This window comes from Protopterus annectens, chromosome 16.part0 (genome assembly GCF_019279795.1).
Source record: "Protopterus annectens isolate FY-2018-M chromosome 16.part0, PAN1.0, whole genome shotgun sequence".
Taxonomy (NCBI): domain Eukaryota; kingdom Metazoa; phylum Chordata; order Ceratodontiformes; family Protopteridae; genus Protopterus; species Protopterus annectens.
In genome coordinates, this window is record NC_056750.1 from 747,050,187 (window position 1) to 747,071,285 (window position 21,099).

At 34.9% G+C, this 21,099-nt stretch overlaps 1 protein-coding gene across 4 annotated transcripts in view; it reads left to right on the forward strand.

Annotated features, from left to right (window-relative positions):
- The window catches only part of ASTN2 (astrotactin 2), a 7,150,955-nt gene that overhangs the window by 6,542,519 nt on the left and 587,337 nt on the right, over positions 1-21,099 (forward strand). The gene's annotated exons all lie outside the window — the stretch shown is intronic.

Consider the following 21,099-nt stretch of genomic DNA (forward strand, 5'->3'; position numbering starts at 1 on the left):
TCTATATCCTTGTTTATTAGGACCAGGATGATGCATTCCATAGCTTTGCATATCAGGCTTGTCAGGCTAATAGGGTGGTAGTTCCCAGGGTCTGTAGTCACTCCTTCTTTGTGGAGAGGGATGACTATAGCAGTGCACCATTCGGTAGAGACAAAGCCTGAGGTGAGTCTGTCCTTGAACAGGGCACACAGTTAAAGTGCCAGTTCACTCTGTAATTCATGTAGAACACAACCAGGGATATTGTCAGGTCCCATAGAAGCTGTATTCTTGGCCTTGAAATAATTATTCATTTAATTATTTGACATTTGTTAACCTGAAAGTCTGACAAGGTCAGGAACCCATTTTCATTGGAGGTCTGGAGAGAAAAGCTCCACAATAGTAAACATCGCAAAATACAGAGTATTGAATTTACATTTAGTATGTAATTTACAGAGACAGCTGGTATACATTTACATAAAGGATTAAATCAGCAAGACTAGTAGCTGATTTACAGAAGGGATGAGATAATATGAGATTAGCTTTATTCTATCTGTCTTGTAGCAGTAATATATACAACTTATTTCCTATTGAGTAGTCAAATAAAAAAGGAGATATAGAGGTAAATACAGGGTTAATTAACAACAGAGGTATAATGAAAGCAAAAAATGCGCTTAGGCAGAAAGTTAGGTGTTTCAGATGAGGAAGAAAATCTTCTAGAAGGTTTGGCAAGGTAAGGAATAATGTAGAATTTTGCTAGAAGGAGTATACACCCTAAGAAGGGGCATACAGTAATACTATAATTATATAGTTAAAACTGCTTAATAATTACAGAAAATAGTAGGATGTAGAATAAATGCAAAATACAAAAAAATGCCAGCACTTTTCTTGTTAAATTCATTATTTTTGTCAAATTATATTTTTCCTTTTCGGTAGTATATTTTATATAACCGTTTGCTTAACCTGCAGCTTTCAAGTCTAAGTAAACAAATGCCATATACATCAGGGCTTTTTTACTGCAAAGTTAAAGAAACTATCAGTACTGCTGTTTAGAATTTAGTAGGTAGGAACGTGCCTAATCTAAAAAGGGTAATCTGGGCCTGTAGCTTTTTCTATGCATTTAATTTGAGGAATGCAAACTCTGCCAAATTTGACATAAGAATTCCATATCATGTTTAGCATTTAAAGATGTTTCCAAGCATGCAGATTGTTTTTTAATGTTTTAATGTTTTCATTTGCAGGTGTTTGTTTTTTTTATGTTTGTTTAACATTTGTAGAAATAACATACATTTGAGGCCATTTTAATTAGATTCATGTGTGTAGTGTTTATAACGCTGCCAAATCACATATTATATCATGTATTTAATCTGTATATTAATTTAACAAGTATAACAATTGAACACTTTCCCCTATGTCTGGCAGTCTGAGGTTAATAAGAGTAGTCATAACACTGCAGCTATGAAAATGATTCAATAATATCAAACAAGCATCCTATTTCTCCTGCCAGATTGTTCCATAAAGGATAGGAGGCCTCTACATTTAAATGTAATCAGTGATTGAACACTTTCCATTTCATCAATTACATCCTTACTGACTTTAAATAATAACGCAGACACCAAAACCATATGTGTCCAAGATGTCAGTAAATGTAGAACTTTGCAGAAACTCTGGTGGTCTCTGTATGACGTCAACTACAATATTCTCTCACAACTAATAGATAAGCCGAAAGAGGTTTGGCAGTGGTGGGGCATGACCAGAATAAAATAACTAAGTAATGTTTCATAAAGCCTGAAAAAACTTGCATAAATTAGTTATTTTTTAAATAAATGAATAACCTGTCTGGTTTTGGATCTAAAGTGGAGTACATAAATTCCTGTCTTTTCTTTGTGTGAAGCTGTGAGTCGAACTGACTTGTTTAATTCACAGTGACCATCTCAGGTGGAGGTATGTAGATATACTGCAAGAAACATTAAATGTTAATGGCTGTATTAGCTAGTACAAAAAAAATGAATGATGTCAGTATACTGCTGGCAGCATTCTGACAAAAGTTACATTAAACAAAGTACATAGCCAAGGCATGGAATAACTGGGTCCTCTACAAGTGCTCACATGCCATTAGCTTATGGCTGACTTGCTTACTGGCAATGGCTTGAAACAACAAATGCCCAACCACTGTATTTTATGAGAGTGTGAATCTGTGTGTGTGACTACGGGTGTATGTGCACATACATATAGGGTTAATATGACTTCTTCGAATTTCACTTGATTGAACAGTGATAGCCCAAATCACACAACTTTTAAAAGAAAAGATTTCACAGTCTTTACCAGAATAGTTAAATCAAAGTACAAAGTTGCCCCTTACATACAACATATGTCTCACATTAGCACCTGTAGTTACTAGGTGTGACTGGGTGAGTTTCTGTTGTGGATCAGCTCAGTATTGCTGCATCTCAAAAAAAAAAAAAAAAAATCATTAACAGAATAAAATAAATTAAAAGGTCTCTGACAGCATGTTCTTGTACAGGCATTCCAGATAAGTTCTGGGTCTGTAAGTATATGCCAAAAAGGAGCTGTCCTAGGAGCAATCCCTGAAGCACTCTACTCGTGACTGTCCTCTTTGTAGAGGTGGACTCCCTAATTCTAACCTCCTGGGTCCTGACTGTGAGCCAGTTGGCTGTCCACCATGTGACATATGGATCTGTATCTAACCTCATGAGTTTGACAGCAATGTCCATGGGGGGTATTATGTCAAATGCCTTGGCCAGGTCAAGGTAGGCAGCGTGAACCATTTTGTCCTCATCCATTGCTTTGGTGATCTTCTCAAAGAAATCCACTAGGTTTCATAGGCAGGATCTGCCCTTGAGGAAAGCAAATTGGGTTAAGTCCAGTGTCCGGAAGTTTCTTATGTCATCATTCATCGCATTCATGATAATTCTTTCCCTGGCTTTGCATATGAGACTAGTGAGACTTATGGGCCTGTAGTTTTCAGGTCTGTAGATTGCCCACCTTTGTGCAGAGGGATGACTGTTGCTGTTCTCCATTCATGAGGCACAAAGCCTGTTTGGAGGCTACAGTTAAATAGCAATTCACTGATAGATCATGTTTCATGCTATTTAGAAGGCATCCTGGAATAATGTCTGGGCACATTGATGTGGTGTTCTTGGCCTTAGAGAGAGCATTAAGGACCTGTTCCCTAATGATAACAGAGGGAGTTATATTTGATAGTATTTGCTGAGGGAAGGTTGATGGGGAGAGAGGGGTAAAGTTAGAGCTGAATTTGTCGGCCAGTAGGTTTGCTATATGTTCTGGCTCAGTATAGGTGGCTCCATTTACAATGAGCTCTGCACACACTTATGTATTGCCTTTGAGATTGCGGACATGCAGTGGATATAAAAAGTTTACACACCCCTGTTAAAATGCCAGGTTTTTGTGATATAAAAAAATTAGACCACAATAAATAATTTCAAAGCTTTTCCCACCTTTAATGTGACCTATAACCTGTACAGTTCAATTGAAAAACAAAAAATCTATTAGGGGAAAAATATAAAAAATAAAAAACATACAATAAGCTGGTTGCATAAGTGTGTGCACCCTTAAACTAATACTTTGTTGAAGCACCTTTAGGCTATGTAGCTATTAATATATCAAACAAAAGACCCATGAACTCCACAAACTGCCATACAATATACAACAAATAAAAAAAGGGCTGCAAAAAATAACTAAATACTAAAATAGTATATTATAAACACATCCACAGGTAAGCACTTTCATTCAATACATTATTAACATGCTTGTATATGGTTTCTTTGAACAGTTCTGTGTAGGCAGCAGTGTTCTCAGGGTTTATGGGGTCCTGAAATTTTGCCATGTTATCACTTATTAATATGAAGTTAGCCTTAGAGTAGTTCCTGGATATTCCAAGATTAGCTGGGGTTCCAGATTTTATTTTTACTTCAAAGGAGACCATTTTGTGGTCAGACCTTACCAGAGAAGACATTACACTAAGGAGTGTGCAGCCCTGCCTCCTATATTAGTGAGGACCCGATTCAGAATGGTTGCACACCTGGTTGGTGTGTTGAGAATCTGTTCAAGGGAGTTTGTATTTACAAAATCCAGGAATCTCTGTGCCTGTATGTTTGGTGTTGTATACGATTCCCAGTTAACAGTGGCATAATTACAGTCGCCCATGAATATGGTATTGGATTGGATGGTTAGTGTTTCCAATAAGTTAAAATATATAGATAAAAATATATATAAATAAAATAAATAAATAAATAATATAGTATGGGTTTTCTGGGTCATACAGGGGACCTATAGCTTGCAGGAAAGTGATATATGATTTGGCCTATGGGGATCTGAACATGGAGAAGTTCAAGTGCATTGTCTTGTTTGACCAGCTTTGATGTATATTTTTTTATGTAAATCAGGACACCTCCACCTTTAGCATCTATCTGTGCAGTAGCTGGTCTAAATGTGTGGAAGGCATTATAACCTTGCATTTTCTGTGTGCTCTCTGTGGCTTTAAACCATGTCTCAGTGACTACATAGATATCAGCATTATCTATGGTGAAGAGAGCGTCTAGAGATTGGAGTTTTTTGTTTAGACTCCTAGCATTGAGCAGTAACACCTTTAGTTTTGATTTGCTATATTAAAAGTACTTTCAGTTTGCTGTTGCATAAAAAAGAAACTATGGGGCAGGACAATGTTTTAACTAATATTCAAAAACCTAGAGGGGAGAGGTGCAGACCATCCCTGGCAAAACACCTTGGTCTGTTGACCATCTCCTTCCATGCTGACAAATATTGCAGCCCCTTAGAGTGACACCAGAATCAAACTCAGTTTTTAAAGTCAGTCAGTCATCTTTTGTCCGTTTTGTGGCATCATCCTTTGAGAAGGTAAAATGCTGCTCACTGGTAGGCTAATACAAGTCTGGGACACACATTCTGAAAGCTCCAGGATGTCTCTCTGCATATAGTCTACGGCGGTACGTCTCCGGTCATTTATACCCACATGGACTATGACTGAGTCATACTGGTACTTGTGGTGCAGTGACTTGAGTGCATTTGTAATGTGTTAGATCCTAACCACTGATAAGCAGATGACAATGGTGCTTTCATAACATGATACCTGCAACGCTATATTTTATTTCTCTCAAAAGCCATTATATGTGGGGGATTTACAAAACTTCAAGATAAGGGTTACTAATCTCAGTGTCTGCAGAATAATTCTGATTGTTTCAATTCTGTCCTATGGAAAAACATGGAAAATGATAAATGTCATGATGTCATACAGGAAAAATAGTTTTGAGCTTCCATTGCATATTGTGATAAAGAACCATTGACAAGAAATAATGCAATGGAAACAACTAAAATTACAGAATCCAATTTGTATTTGGTAATGCACTTGAAGTATGTCTTTTGTATTTGCTACAGGGGTCAGTTGTCCTACAAAGCCTTACATTTCAATAAGAACTGTGTACTTTGGGCATTTGAACATGTGCCAGCCCCTTTTCAGGATGTTAAGAGTTGTTACCTCACAATTTTTGGTTGTTAATGTCTCAAGTGTGGTTCCCAGGAAGTGTGCATTCTTTGTAGAGTATGCATGTTCATACACTGTCTGGGTAGGATCTTACTGGGCTTTTCGGTGTTGTTTGAAATCTCAATGAGCTTCCAAAATGCCCTAAGGGACTTGTATCTCATCAATGATTATCGGGTATACCATTACCTGCCATTTTTTAGGGAGTTGGCAGTTTTGATGTATTTTTTAAATTGCATAAGCAGTTGGACTGAATATTTTCACAGTGTTTGGCTTTCTCCACATGTGTGTGAATGTGGAGTAAGTATATTTAGGTAATGGTGAGCGCTGAGTATATAAAAATGTTTAATTCACTCACTGTTAGTCGTCAGCAACTTCGAAATTCAATTTTAAGTGGACTTTCTGTTTGTGTTGCCAGTTCAATGACATGAATACAACCTTCAGACGTAGGAATGGAAAAAAAGATGATTAGACTGGTAGAGAGAATAAATGATATGGGATGGAGCAGAAAGAGGATTATACTCAAAAGGAGTATAACTATCCTTTGAACAGAACAGAAAATGTTAAGGTTGGAGGTGGTGTTGACCAAGGTTTTGAACCATGAGGGGTTCAGTCAGGTTGTGCTGACGTTCATGAAAAAGTATAGAAACTGTAGACAAGGTGAAGGGGTTAAAGCTATCCAAGTAAAATTTTTAGTCAATGGTGAGCCATTTGCTGTGTAATTTCAGAGGGAGGGTAAGAAGAAACTAAGAACAGAGACAATACTGTAGAATTTCAAAAGGCTGGAGTTTGCTGAGCAGAAGTTCAAAGATGAGGCTAGGGACAAGAGACAAATTAAAGGGATGAGCAGGCTATTAGAATGGGTGAGGGTTGTAGTTCTTTGTGCAGTGGCCATGAGTTTAACGTACTGTGCACATGGGAAAGTCGCAAACAGAATAAGGAAAATGTGGATAGATAAGTGTGATGCTACAGATTAATGCAAAAAGCAGGCCATTCAGGAAATATAGGAGAAGAGGTGTTAGAGGGGGTAGAGCTGATGAAATCTGAAGGTGAAAAAAGAAGGGAGAACAGCAGAGGTACAAGTGAAAATGGTGTAATAAATGTAATCAAGAAGAGAACTTAAGTATCTCTAAGCATACTGCAGAAAATGAGAGAGAGAGAGAAAGAGAGAGAGTTGACCAGGCCAAATATGTATGAGAGGGAAATCACTTCATACAGGGAAAACAGATTCTGATTTCACAAAAGAAAAGAAAAGCAAGGTGCCATCGATGGTAGATTATAATAGGGACGATTTGGGCAGCTGCCCTGGGATTCAGGAGGGTCTATGACATGTGCACACGAGAAACGTCAGAAATGTGATGCTGTTCCACTTCATAAAAGCCTGCTGCATCATGTTCATCACTTACTTCTTACCTACATCACAGACTGTTGAGCTGCACAGTAAGAAAGTTGCACAAAATGCATATAAATACAATAGCCCAGTCTATAAAGGGAAGAGACCATTACCATTGTTCTCTCATTCATATCATAACATGCATTCTGACTTATAGCTTCCAAGTTTCTTACACAATGCAAGCATCTGCAGCTTTACATTTAAAACTAGTCCTGCCTTCTCACCAGCTTTATTTCAGCAATACTCCCACAAACTTAATGTTCCTTGTCAAATTAATTTTACTCATAAGTTGTAACTTGTGATTAAAATAATTTGACAACACAAACACTCAAATGGAAAACTAAAACAATTGAAATTCTATTTATGGCTAGTTGGCTGCTGACTAATTTTTTTTTTGTAGTGAATACTGTCAAAACTGACTTAAAATTATAGGGAAACTGGGTAATATTTAAAATATATTTATTTACAAATGAGCACTTTTGTCTCTTAGAAATTGAAGTCTGATGAAGTCTCACGAATAACTCTTAAAAACAATTTGAAGTTAGTGAAAGAACACAGGTGATATTTATGCTAATATATTTGTTTACAATTCTAATGTATATGATTGATAATAGTAATAATGATGCTTGTTTAGAATTTAAAGACTGATAAAGTCTCCAAAATGTCTTTAAAACAAAGTTGACATTAATGGAAAACCAAAGGTGATACATATATATTTACTTACAAATGAGCACTTAAATCACTTACAAACTAGCATTTGAACTATTTAACTTAAGTATCATCAGCATTCTTCCACTGATTTCAAGTTCATTTTGGCTACTGTGACATAGAGAGTTTATGTGCCTCTTTATTTTATTTTTTTAGTAAATGCACAGCACAAAAATAAACAGTAAAAGTACAATGCAACTCAGTCTAGCGTAAAAGTCAGTTATTATCTTTGAATGTCACCTGACAGTACCTGGTTCTGCAAGTATCCCTTCAACTGTCTATAGAGTTTCCCAGAATGGATGAATTTTGCCTGATATTTTCATCTGTTCCTCATAATATTTGTGATTGACAAATCACCGAGGACTGAAGTCACCGGTGAATGACAGACATTTGACTTTCAGAGTTCATATTCAAAAAAATGCATGCTAATATATAACCTGTTATTCTACCAACTTTCTAAGTTTACAAGAGCAATATTTGAAACCTGTCCTTTGATTATGGGCCTTTTTCTTCATGTTACCTTTGAAACCGAAAAGAATACATCGAAAGGCTACCAACCATCTTTACAAGAGCTTTACTCCAATACAAATAAGGATTTATTCCATCCATAAAATCTAACTTCATCAGAATCATAAAACAACATAATCATTTGAGTTGTATACTAGTCCTACCTTGTTAATCAATTTTATTAAACAAATAAAAAAGCTCAAAATTTAATAAGCTAAATAAAATAAATACAAGTATTTACAAATACTTTCCTACAAAAGGACAATGCAGAGAATCCATTTCTCTTAATTTTTATATGTATACAAGTGTATTATATGTGTAATTTTATTTTTATTAAATCATTGAATAAACAAAGCAGTATTTAAAATAATGATAAAAAGTGATGAATAACTGCAGTGTATGGATGAATAATTACATTTTACTGATAAAACCAGTTCAGAGCTTAGCTAACTTTATTTCTAATGTTCTCACACTAGAAACACTGCTGTTCAGTCCTTGGTTTAAAGCAACAATTAATTGCAATGACCATGGTAATTAACTCTTTAAATCTAGACTGATTTCCCAGGTACCACCGTCATTTACAACATTTACCCTATCTGTTATGAAAAAAACAACATGGACCTTTAAAAATTGATACATTCCATTGTGTGCCTAAATAGGGAGATATTTTTTGTGTTTTGTTGTCATATACAAATGTTTGTATATTCTGTCCTACTATCATCCATCAGTCTTTCCTATATGAAGTAAAGAGAAGGATAAACAATTTGTTATGTAGATTATTTGAGCCTTTCATGCAATTTAATTTTCATCTCATTGGGAAATGTTACATTCCATGCTTTGTCAATAATATTCCTGATGTACTGTGCATCCAGGTTGTAAGGTTGAACCACAGTCAACCTTTTCACATTTGCAATATCATTCCATTTCTTTGACCTTTTTTTTCCATAACCTGAGTGTCCCCCAATATAAAGCAGATCTGATTATTTCTGCAGACCAAATCCCATTCTTCATTTTAATGATTAATTCTCTAGGGTAACTTCTTTCTAAAAATATGTTAGAGAACAATTCTAACTTAACCTCTAAGTCCCTGTCGTCACTTATAAGTCTCACCATGTGCACCGTCTATCTGCCCATTAACAATGCTTCTTTTTTAATAATCAGGATGACAGCTTGCAAAATGAAGATTGGAATTGTAAACGTTTTCTTTCTGGTAAATGTTGGACTTAAATACCTTTTTAAAGTGCCCTTCTCAATATATATATATATATATATATATATATATATATATATATATATATATATAAATTTATTAAGACTTGAACAAAAGGTGCATTTTACAAAAAAGAGGTACAGATATTAATGAATTCAAGAGTTCAAAAAATTCCCTGAACAAGGACTCTCCTCCTGTACATAAAAGAAAAATATCATCCAAGATCCCTTAATAAGCTTGACAATATCTGTAATACTTGCAATAAAAAACAACTTGTGGCTGGATAACTGAAATTTAATTTTTTTCTTTTTAAAAATGAAAAACATACCCACAAAAATGAATGGTACACCATGCTGTTCTTTGCTGCAGAGTAGGGTAGGCCATATTATATTAGTGAGGAGGGCCTATTACAAGCACCTGAGGATCAGGTGATCAAAGACCACTGTCTCAAATCCAGGGACTCAAGCATTTTGTAGCTAACATGGGGTGCCACTCAAGCTCAAACTTAGATATGAGTTTGGCCATGATGCAGCCATCCCCACTCTATCTGCATGGCTGCTCACCTTGACAGCACTCCTATTCAATTTTGTGCAAAATAATTGCAAGTGTGGGGAGGAAAGGTGGGGGTGGGCATGTAGCTTAGAGTTTCAGGCAGTGATCAGGAGGGAAATTTTAAGATTAGGGAATGCCAAAGAAGATTTAGGATTAAAGAGTGATAGGTGAGTTTTAAATTTAGGGAGCAGAAGAGAGGTTCAGGGTTAAGGAACATCTAAGAGTTTAGGTTTGAGATGAGGGAGTGGAGTTTTAGGTTTAAGGAGTGATCAGGGAATTTAGTTTTTGGAAGATGGATTAGAGTTTTAGGTATAGAAAGTGATTGTGGGACTTTAGGGTTAGGGACAGGGAGTGATTGTAGAACTTTAGAGTTAGGGACAGGGAGTGGAGTCTGAGGTTTATGAAGTGATCAGGAACTTTAGGGTTAAGAAAGAAAAGTGAAGTTTTACAATTAGTGTTAGGAAATGAATACTCACGGTAGGGTAATGAATCATTTTGGTGTTTTAGGGTTATAGTTGAGGCCTAACTATAGGACTATACAGTTTAACAGGTTCAAGTGGTGGAAAGTCCAGGTAATTAAGAAAGATTGCACTAGTGGGAGTTAAGGTATTTATCGTTTAGAACAAGTGGCAAGTAAGCAAGTGTGTTGTGAGATACTGGTACATAAACACATGTACAGTTAGGGCCATCAAGATATTGCCACACGACTGTAATAGGTACAACAAGAGTGTATAACATGGCTAGAGAGGGTCTAATTATAATTAATGCAGACTTGATAATGTTTCATTTCTTTCCACCATCTGTTTTACATGTTCTTATGTTGATTACCTGAAATAGTGTTTCATACTAGTGTGGCTAAAAAGAAATATCACCCTGGATTTTGTCATCCTCTTTCCTCTTTGTTTCATCTTTTCTTTTTATGACCCATACCAACAAGATTGAGTAAAAACTATTAATCACATCACTGAATAGCTCACTTGCCTACTTTGTTTTTCATTCTGTGAGAGTTAGAGAACCTAAATTTACTATGTTATCTGAATCCCAGTAAGTTCATTTGCTAACCAAATAACTCATTTAGAAACAAGAAGCTCTTTTCACTGATGACTAATGATTCAGGATCACTTTCTGCTTAAGTGATATCCTCAGCCACAAAGTTTTCAACTGGAGACTGACAATCAAACCGAGGACTACAGGATGAGACCTTTTTTTTCATTTCACACATGAAATCCTCTGTGCAAAGCTAACAGGCATACTGTTCTGTTGTGTAGCTTAAGTGTCAGATTCAGTGCCGAATAGTTTCTTTTGTCTTCCTAAATACTGCCATCATTATTCTATCCGCCAAGGCACTGATACCAACAATTCCGGTCTGCTGCATTAATAGTTCTAATGTAGAACATTTCTCTATATACTGTGCTACTAACATAGATGAGCCAATTTGGACTTCTCAAACAAGATGGCACCACAAAAAATAAGTAAATAAAGCAAAGAACAGAACAGTTGTTCTCTTCTTAGAACAACATAATAATAATAATAATACAGATACCTGCACATCTCAGTTTAGATGTCAAGGCAAAGTACGGATATATGGATTAAAACAAATCTGCTTCTTATTTTTCAAGTACAGAAGTGTCCATCCATTGATTTTCATAATACTCTCTCTCTCACACACACACACACACACACACACACACACACACACACACACACACACACACACACACACACCCAGGGGACAGTTCAGAAATTCTCCTGTTTGGTTGCTTCTTTGTGTTTGGAATGTGGAAGGAAGCTGACACCTGGAAAATCCACAAGAACTCAAGAAGAATCTGTAACCTACTATACAGAAGTTGTGCTCCCAAGTTCTGAGTGGTAGTGTTTCACAGTACTGTACAGTTCAATGCATTGTTGTTGTTGTAATTAGCTCTACAACCAAAACTGCAACAGGTTTGCATCTGAAATATTTGCATATTTTGTGTTGTGTAAAAAGTAATTCGTACACTTAGTGCTTCAAGACCTCTATTGTCTTCTCATTAAAACATCACAGATATGTTACCCTATAATGACTTGTGCGATGAAATAAACATATCTGTTATTGTCAGGAACATTAATTTTAAGCAGATTTTGTTTTAACAAAAAAGTCTCTATTGTATTGGGGGAAGGGGGAGCTCAATGTTTAATACATTTTTGTTTGTTTTAGATGCAGACAAGTAGCCAAAATGAAACACACATTCAGTCATATAAATGTAATCACCAAGAGGGTTTCCTCTTGCTAAAAAATGGCCCCTGTAAAATCACAGCCAGCCTTCACTGGAACTGCATGTCTTACATTGAAAAATGTGTTAAGGGCCTGTAATGTTTTAGGCAGTGCCAAAACGTAAACATTTGTCTATTTTACATTTTTTCTTTTTTATATCAAATACTGATTGGAATGTCTTAACATCAAAACAAATTATCCTGAATATGAACATCAAAGTACAAATTTCCTATGGGAAAAAGTACTGGGATTAAGAGGCATGAACAACCAAGTAAATAGAGTTCAAGAGGGAGCCCCCTGGCCTTCTGAAGATATGCCTGTGAAACACATTCTAACAGCAGTTTCAGCCATAAATACTGTAATTATATATTAGATTAAATCCCTATGTCTCACATTATTTACATTCCTAGTCTACCCCAATCATTTCTGCTTTTTGTGCCAGAAATCAACATAACGTTTACTGGAAAAAATATGGAAGTCATCAGTAACTCTTGAATATTTAACCTTCTGAGAGCTATACTCATTACTTCAGTTGCCCATGTTACACATTTATTTATTATAGTAAAGTGAGCAGTAATACCTTACTGCAGCACTGTGCTACACTGACAGTGTTGGGAATTTGCTGTTTGGACCTTGATTCAAACACATATCTTCTGTGTTTACTAGCACCATTATCAGGTTGCTTCTCTTAGTCAGTAGATTTTGTGAAATATAAAGCCGCGAAGTATTACAAATTAATCAGTGCTAAAAATAGTACTATTGCTTTGCAAATAATATACTTTACTTATGTTTATGTTTGTCTGATTATCACTATTTCTAAGTCTCACTTAAATCTATTAAATTTATTTCTTCAAGAACAAAGCTTGCTTATGTACACTGGCTTAAAAGGTCTGCTGCTATCTTGGAAAGGATCTAATATGCAAAACCAAAAAGAAAAAAAATAAGAGAATGCACATTATGGTGATAATTAGAAAGCTAGTTTTAATGTTTGCTTGTAATTTCTGTTTCCTTTATTTTCACTTTTGATTTACTATTTACGATTACTTTTAGATGTTGTAGGCCTGAATAATTTTTCTGTTAACATAGAACTCTATTTCAAATATGGTAAGTACATCCAACATAGAAAAGCAGTGTTTGGACATTCATTTGCACATAAACCAACCTGCAGTGTTAGTAGTGTAACAGGTCGCACACATGCCTTTGGTGCACAAGGTTGTGGGTTTTATTTCTGTGTCAGGTATATTGATTGCTGACAGCTGTAGTGTTGCATAAGGGGATGTTGCACTCCTGAATATGTCATCCTTCAGACGAGACATTTAGCCAAAGTCCTATCTGCCTGAGTTGGTAGCAGCTCAAATGGTTGTAAAAGATCCTATGGCACCTACCAAAAAGAGTAGAGGTGCTTAACTTTTGCATTCATTTTATATCATATAAAAATTAAATCAACAATTTACATACACATTTTTATATTCATATTTGAAATTATTTACAAGTTATCAACACAAAAGAACTTAACTACAGTTCTATTTCTTTCAATATTTTTCTTCTATATTTACCTTCTATCATTGCCCTTTCTTCCACAAACACCATCTTATTTCAGCTAATACAACATCATCTTCCATTTTCTTGTTATATAACAAATTCACACATTTTTTCCACAGCACCCATATTGTAACAAACAGTGCTTTATTCCATTTATCAGTGACAAATTTCTTAATTTTATCATATATCATATTCTCATTTATACATTTAAGCCCTTCCCAATTATATTCATTTTTAAACTTTTTTCAAAATTTTTTATACTTTTTACAATCCAAAACAATGTTTTGTTTCTTTCTCCACAACATTCAACCAATTTTTTTGCTTCCGTCACCTTATGTTTACCTTTCTCGAGTAACTTGTGTAATAAAATTCTCCACAAAAAAATCTTCTGCTTCATAAAAATTTTCAAACCTTTTTCATTTGTCTTTCATTGCTTTTTTCATCTTCTTTTAATTCCTTCCATGATTACACCAAAACACGTAAAATAATATTATACCATTCTTTTCCTTTATGGTTGACTTCCCTTATTTTTAACTTACACAATTTTATTTTTATCATATTCTTTTTCTTCCAGAATGCCTTTTTTCTTTCTATTTATTTTTATATTATATAGCGTCTTACCTATAATTTCTTTTTGTCTTTCTTCTACTTGTTTCCTTTATCTAAAATAAATGCATAGATGCTAAGTGCACCACTGGATTTTTTAAAGTCAAACCATTTTGTTTTTAGTATAAATTATCCCTCTTCTCACAAGGTTCAGCTTTGAGCCCAAACGAAGCTAATAAATTTCTAATAACTATTTTTCCAGTTGAGCGGGAAACATTATATCTATATCTATCTAATATATATATATCTTCTGTCTAAATATGCTATTTTCCTAATGTATACATATTCAGCATGTAAGTCACTTTCTGAAATGATAAGTAAAAGCTTTTCACCATGCTAACATTTTTTTCATTTGTTCCAGTATCTCTGTCTATTGACTTACTTTCATACTCAGCAAATGTCACTGCCAAGATTTTTACTTCCTTTCTTGTGAAATATATTTCCTTTATTTTTATAAGTTCAGAGGTTAGTACTAGGCTACCTGCTCTTCTGGGCCATTTTAAGTGTAGTCAATTTTTCTCAAAGATGAGAGTGAAGTCCTGTACCTTATGTCATTGAAGAAAACATTTTGATCATTATGACAACCCCCAACCCCCTGGGGTTTTGTCTCACCAAATCCCTTGCACTTTATTTTGTTTAAATGCAGGCCAGAATTTTAAATAGCTTTTCAACCCTTATTACAACCTTATGTATCCATTTTTGTTTTTAGTAGAACTAAATCATCTACATATGCCATACATATTGGTAATGTAATGTTTTCTTCCATCACACATTTTATCTCCCTCATTTCATACATGCATGTTTGTACTGCCACATTTATTACTAATAGAAACAAGTGCTTACTCATCAGACATCCCTGTTTTATTCCTCTTTTAATACTTTTTCCCCATCCACCAATGTATCATAACTTGCGCTCCTGAATTATCATAACATTACTTTATTAAATTAATATTTTTCTCCCATGACATACACCTCTAAAATCTGCCATGTTGCTTCATGGCTCACTTTATCAAATGCTTTAGCTATGTCACATTCTATCAGTCTTACTTCTTTATTTTTCTTTCAGTATCACTTCTACTACTACTTTCACTCGAATAAACATTTCTTTCACCTCTGTTCTGTTGATATAAATCCATTATCTTACTACCTCATCCAATACTTTTCCATCCTTTTTTCTAGTATTTTCATACATATTTTATAGTCACCGTTCCCTAATGTTATAAGCCTCCAGTTTTTTTGCATCTTTTCTTTCATCCCTTTTCCACATACATTTTATCACTCTGCCGCATATATTTTCTTCCATTATATCTTCCTTCATCCATTTATTTAATATTAAAAATTTATTTTTCTTACAATTTTATTCATTTACTTATAATAATCATACATTTACCATCTAATCCTGGTGCTGATTCATATGTTTATAGGTAAGTACTAGGCTAGCTGCTCTTGTGGACCATTTTAAGTCTAGCCAGTTTCCCTTTTTGTGCTCAAAATAACCTTTCCCATGTGGTTATAGACTGGCCTTGACCATCTCATGTTTGATAATTACATATTACCCCTAATAAGAATAACTTGGATTATTTTTGAATTATTATTTTTTTTCCGAGTATCTCTTCATTGTTTAACCTTTCTTCAGTATTGCCTTCTCCCATACTGCTTTCTGTTTCATCATTTTCTGCAATAATATTTTCTACTCTCTGTCATTCTTCAGAACTTTCCTCTTCATCTACACTTTCCTTTTCTAATATGGGACAGCCAAACAGGAAGTATCCAAATTCTTTACACTTTTTATAAAAAGACTTGCAGCTTTTTGCTGTATGTTCCCTCTCCCCACATTGGCCACATCTTCATTAGTTACAGTTTTTTACTAAATGATTTTCATCACAATAGAAACAACCTGCTTTAGGTTGATCCCAGTACTTAACAAATCATCTCTAGCCATTTACAATTATTATATTGGAAATATACTGAATTTTCCCAGACTTAACGTAAATTGTTACACACATTTCCAAACCTCCAGTCCATACATTTATATCAGCAAATATGTATTTTTTAATTCCATATACTTTACTACAAAGTGAAAAAAAAACAGTTTTAATTTATGTTCATCCATATCTGAAGTATTAAATTGCACATTTATTTTCTTTTTTAGTTGTAGTCCTAAGCTCTGAAATAAATAGTATTTCCATGGTGCTACTGCATTTCTTTTTTCAATCTCAGTCATAAATTATTCCAGCAAGTTAAAGCTTTCAAATGTCACTTCACAAACCTTTTCGGCTCCCAAATAAATTAATACTAAATTAATACTCTTATGTCTTTAATCTTAAACCCTATCGGCAAAATAATGCTATCCATAATGTCATACCTGTTCAAACTGCCATCACTTTTACTTTTTGTTCTTACCACTAGTCGCCTTCTCTGTGGCTGTTGAGAAACCTCAACTGTTTGGTCCTCTCTGCTCCGTCTTCCATTTTCCTTGCCTCATCTGCATAATTTCTTTCCTATAACAAAAAAACCTGATGCAGAGGTAAACCCTGAAAACTCGGTACTCCACCAGCCAAGAATACTGCCGCTGCTTTCCCTTCAAAAGCAGTTGGCTGTGTTTCCAATCTGTCAGTTTCTTCTTCCTGTGATATTCTCTCCATCATGTCACTCCATCTAGTTTCCTCTCCTTCCTTGGCTCTGCCTGGTTCATCAAATTTATCAGCCCTTGTGTCTCCGGTCCTCCATTTTCCAGCTCTTTAACAGTTACTTCAGCTAGTTCTCCTTCCTTCAGTAAGTTTTCTTCTGCACCTCTACCCAGCTCTGCTGCACTCTCCTCCATCATGGGATTCCTGAAACTGTAGTAGCAACCCTTCAGTGCCACCTAGCAGCTCCAGATAGTGATTCACTTCCTCTCCTCCAAAGAATAGGGGTCCTTTATTATATTTACAATACTTTTCTAACATTTACCTAAATTTGAAAATACATTCCATTTTCTTTATTTATATTCCTTGTCTGCCCCTCACTCCTTTTTCACAACCAAAATCATATTTTTTTTCAATATTTCTGATATCCATTTTCCATTAAATTTTATCTCATTTAATGTTTCGTTCCATATAGTCCATGTTATATAAATCAACATTGTATCTATTTTCTTTGCATTTTTTCCTCCTTTATTACCATAGTAACCATATTCTAACATATCCATATGTATAGCCTTCATTCTCTTCTGTAACCTTATTTTCACATAACTTTTCCTGCAATTTCTTCATTCTTTTACTTCTTAAAAAATGTTCTGTTGGTTCAACTTCACCACAATTACATATTCTTTCTTCAGTTTTTCATACATCATATTCATGTTTACTGACAACTTCTTTATAATCTCCATAGAAAATCTCTACATTCTAAATGTTTTTTACACCACTCTTATCTCGGCTTTATGCCTTTTATTTTTCATGCTCTAGCTATTCCCATGGATATACACAGTAGTACGTATTCATTATATTTGAATACCATTTTTTCCTATTATTTTTCTCTATTACCTATCTTTATTTTCCATAACAAATGTTTTTCTTGGTATTTTTTTATTTTCCCATTCAAGAATTCTTTCCCTCTTTTCAACTTCCTTATTCTGTCCCACATTTCCTTATATTTTTCTTTCATTATTAAATGTATCAAACATTTATTTCATTTTTTTAACCACGTCAACACTTTATGTAAATTCTATGATGCTGCATATACAACTGGGTTAACCAAACCCAGTCCTCTTCCTTTTTCTTTAACATAACAGCCCTCTTTTCACTGGGTTTAATCTGGATCCCCATATAAATGAAACACAATTAACATTAATACTTTTTCATACTTTGCAGGAACCATAAACATACTCTCTAAGTATGCAATTTTTTTACAATAAAACAGAATAGGTTAAATGCACTTTCTTTTTTAATTTCTCCAAGGATTTTGGTCTTCTAATACCATGACAGGAATGGACTCCATTCCTAAGTGAAAGTACAGTTAAAGTTCATGAAATTAGTATTGTTTCAGTCTTTGATGTCAGCCACAAGTACTCTTCGTAGCACCCGCAATCTGCCCTGTAATGACTCCTCCTGCAATTTGTATGGTGTTACATGTATTGGTGCCATATCTAAATACAATTGTAGATTCTTTTTTTATATCACCCATTGCTCCTGCTACTATTGGAACTGTATGAGTATCTTTCTTCCACATTACTGTCATTTCTTCTTGCAAATCCTGATGCTTTATGACTTTGTGTCTGTCTGTACGCAAGACATTAAATCACTGTTTGACGATTTCAATGATCAATCCAACTTTTATCTTCATTTCTTAGACCACTATATCCTGCTTTCTAGCATCTCTCTTTTGAACTGTTGGGCAATGGGTGATCCCATGTAATGTATATTTCATAATTTTCTATGATACTTTGTGGTTCATGTTTCCAGTATTTTTCAGCCACTTCAGTGCCACAATGTTTGCACAATCCTCAGTGCAACAGTCTTGCCACATTATTATGCCTTTCAGTATACAGTCTTCCTGCAATTAGTATGTCACAACCAGCAACAAGGTGTGCAAATGTTTCCAATTATGTTTTACAAAACCAACATTTGTCTGTTTCCTGCACATGTCCAACATGTATGTAGTCCACTATTTTGGGCCGCCAGTATTAACCTTTCATCTCTTGGTTTGAATTTGTCTCTCCTTAACCATTCCCGGGTTTGATCTTGATCAAAATGAGGTTCTTCCAGAAGTTTTCTATACTTGAAACAATGTATATCAATTTTCCACATTTCTTGGTTTCTCATCTGGTCCTTCACCTTATATTCTTTTTTTTTTTTTTTTTGGCACATTCAGTTGCTCCCTGATTTTTATCTACTTCTGGTTTGATTTCCAGTCCTACTTAATGCCAATATGCTTCTGCTAGATTAAGCAGAGAAGTCATCTCAGATTTATTCTCCTCATTTTTCAAAACTTTCATTATGTTTGGGTCTTGTGAGGTCAGCAGATGTGTGTGCAGTCCCATGATTGCAGATCTATACATGTAATCAATTTCAAGGAGGCCCATCCCTCCTTCAGAACGTGGAATATGCAACCTTGGTATACACTGATTTTTATAAATCATTTGGTGAGCATGAAGCATCCTTCTTGTTTTCCTATCTAAGCTATCCAACAAGTTTTGAGGCTAGTCAGTCACTCCAAAACTGTAAGTTAGGACAGGAAGAGCAAATTGGTTTATAGCTTGAATTTTGTTCCTAGATATCAGTGCTGTTTTTATGATTAAATTAAGTCTTCTAAAGTATTCCTTACTAAGTTTTATTTGCATTTGTTTGTTTTATTGTTGATCTTTCATCAATTCCCAAATATTCATGCACTCCCTTTAGCTCAAGTTCTTTTATATCACATTCTTGTCCCAAACTGATGTTTTCTTGGTGCTGCAGTTTTCCTGCTTTAAATGTTCCTTTTGCACATTTATCAAGACCAACTGACATTCTTATATCATTTGAAAACGTTTTGGCAACTAAAATGGACTAAGCTATTAAGTAGACAGCTTAATGGGTTAAGGGCAAGACAGAATAGCAGCAGTGACAGAGTCACCCTGGAATATCCCCCTTTGAATTTTTATCCCTGGGATAATAATCTGTCCTTTATCATGGCTTAATTGCAAAGTGGTCTGCCACTGTTTCATGGTCACTGCAATGTAGTCGATCAGCGTAAGGTGTATCTTATACATTTTTAAGCTCTCTTTTATCCATGAATGTGGATACTATCAAATGCTTTTTTGTAGTCAATCCATTCTATACTTAGATGTTTCCTCTTTTTACAGTTCTCCGTAGACTTTATTTAACAAAGATAATTGTTTGTTCCATATGACTTTCTTTTATTGCCCTTTTATTCTATTGCCATAATTGAGTTTTCTTCTAAATGACAATAAACTCTGTCTGCATCAGTTACAGTGTATAGTTTATACGTCGTCAGAAGGCAAGTTATCGGTCTTTGATTTTTAGGGTAGCTTGCAGGTTCATTCTTAAGTAGGAGCATTGTTTTTCCTGTTGTTAGCAGGTTGGTGTCTGTTTGGGCTATGCATATAAATAGATCTTACTTATGGCTAAATTGTCATGCAAAGATGTTAATACTTTTAACCAGAAGTTAGGTAATGCATTTGGGCCTGGGGTTTTCCAATTAGAGGCTTTTCTTAACTTTGTTTCAATCACTCTGGCTGTTCATAGGTTCATAGATTAGTACTAGGCTAACTGCCCTTGCGAGCCATTTTAAACTTAGCCAATTATCCCTTGTGGGACTCAAACCCAGCACCTTGCATTTGTAAGGCAAACACCTTAACTATTAGGCCACCCACCCAACCCACTTTATCCCATTTCATATCCTGTACCTTTAAATTTCTTATTCTTTCTTTTACTTCTACTATCCATTTAGCATCTTTGTTATGTTCCACAGGATCTTCATAAATACTTCTCCAAAATATATCTATTTCTTCTTTTTTGTGGTCTTTCAATTCCTCCCCCTGAGCTTATCATAGCAGAGAAGATGGATCACAAGGATGTAAAGTTATCTGCAGTAAATTAAATAGCCAGCATGCATTCTTCTGATGAACAGACCTTCTTGATAGTCAGAAAAGCCACATCAAATGGCATGTTGACTATTTGTAAGAGCATGGTTGGCCATCTAATTAAAGAAGTTCTCTCTAGTGAGGAAAGATACATTTTTATAAGAGAGCTCTGCTTAATAAAAACAAAAAAACATAAAGCGCATGAAGTATTACTTTTAACCTCCAAGTGGCCAGTCCTCCATCACTTCATACC